Below are 1,911 nucleotides of genomic sequence, written 5' to 3' on the forward strand. Positions count from 1 at the left end.
TTTTTTTTTTTTTTTTAATGTGTTTTAGCCAGGTGTGGTGGAGCACACCTGTGATCCCAGCAGCTCAGGAGGCTGAGGCAGGAGGATCGAGGGTTCAAAGCCAGCCTCAGCAAAACAAGGCACTAAGCAACTCAGTGAGATCCTGTCTCTAAATAAAAACAAAATAGGGTTGGGGATGTGGCTCAGTGGTCAAGTGCCCCTGAATTCAATCCCTGGTATTCCACCCCTGCAAAAAGTGTTTTAAGTACCTTTTTATCTACAGGTTTTTTTGTTTGGTTGGTTGGTTTTGGTACTGGGGATTGAACCCAGAGGTGCTTAATCACTGAGCCACATCCCCAGTCCTTTTTATATTTCCTTGATTTTTTAAAAACATGTTCTTGCAAGCACAAGGCCCTGGGTTCAATCCCCAGCACTGCCAAAAAACAAAACAAAACAAACAAACAAACAAAATTAATAGTTGACATATTTTATTTTGAGGCAGGGTCTCACTAAATTGCTTAGGGCCTTGCTAAATTGCTGAGGCTGGCCTCAAACTTGTGATCCTCCTGCCTCAGGGAAAAAAAAGTTCTAATTAGTCTATATTTTATTTTGAGACAGGGTCTCAATAGATTGCTTCCAACCTTGTTAAGTTGCTGAGGCCAGCTTTGAACCTGCGATCCTCCTGCCTTAGCCTCCCAAGCCACTGGGATTATAGGTGAGCGCCACCTCACCTGGCTCTCTCCATCAATTTTGTGTGTGTGTGTGTGTGTGTGTGTGTGGTGCTGGGGATTGAACCCAGGGCCTTGTGCTTTCAAGGCAAGCACTTTACCAACTGAGCTACATCCCCAGCCTCCCATCATTTTTAATAACTCCATTGTTCTATTATAGAGAGGAACATAACTGATCATTTCCCTGCTGATGGGCACTTAAGCTATCTTCAGGCTTTTGATGTTAGAAACAATTCTGTAATGAAAAAAAATTTGTGTAGATGTGCGTGTGTGTGGACATATACATGCGTATTAAATTCTTTAAAATTTTAAGAATTTTATTTATTGACTTATTTCATAGTGTTGGGGATGGAACCCGCCAAAGCCCTTGCACATGACACGCACCTGCTTTACCATGAAGCTGCGTTCCCAGCCCTGTAAGGAAAATCATCACATGTCTGTCCTGTTCACTTGAATGATTTGTAGAAAAAATTTCCAGAAGTGGATTCCTGGGTACAAGAGACGGGCACACAGGAGGATGGAGATCTCGAGGCCAGCAAGGCCACTTAGTGAGACCCTGTCTTAAAATTTAAAAAGGGCTGGGGATGTGGCTCCATGGCTGCTGAGCACCTGGTTAGCACGTGTGTAGACCCAGGGCTCAATTCCCAGCTCCACAAAAAACAGTTTTATTGAGATGCCATTCATATACCATGCAATTAACAGTTGACATTTACAAATCACAGGTCTTTAGTATATTCAGAGTTGTATGACCACCACCGCAGTCCAGGTCAAAACGTTCTCCCCAATTGCCCAAGAACCTTTCTCCTAATCCCCTCCTCTAACCCCAGGCAACCACGAATCTGCTTTCTGTCTCTAGATTTGCCTATCTGGAACATCTTATAGAAATGAAATTATACAGTGTGTAATCTTATGTGACTGACTTCTTTCACTAAGTGTAATATATATTTTTTAAATTTTGAGCCAGGGTCTCACTAAATTGCTTAGGATCTCACTAAATTGCTTAGGGCCTTGCTATATTGCTGAAGCTGGCCTCGAACTTGTGATCCTCCTGCCTCAGCCTCCCAAATTGCTGGGATTGCAGGTGTGTATCCTTGCACCTGGTTCCACTAAGCATAATATTTTTGTGACTTTTTCTACATCACAGCATGTATCAGCAGTTCATTCCTTTTTATTGCTAAGTAATGTTCCATTGTATGGGTATCAC

The 1,911-nt window shown here is 42.5% G+C and overlaps 1 non-coding gene across 1 annotated transcript; it reads right to left on the reverse strand.

Annotated features, from left to right (window-relative positions):
- Positions 1 to 752: 752 nt before the first annotated feature.
- Positions 753 to 826, reverse strand: Trnas-uga (transfer RNA serine (anticodon UGA)). The gene has a single exon. It is a non-coding gene; the product is annotated as a tRNA-Ser (tRNA).
- Between the last annotated feature and the right edge of the window lie 1,085 nt (positions 827 to 1,911).

Source organism: Sciurus carolinensis, chromosome 2, assembly GCF_902686445.1.
Source record: "Sciurus carolinensis chromosome 2, mSciCar1.2, whole genome shotgun sequence".
NCBI classification, from domain to species: domain Eukaryota; kingdom Metazoa; phylum Chordata; class Mammalia; order Rodentia; family Sciuridae; genus Sciurus; species Sciurus carolinensis.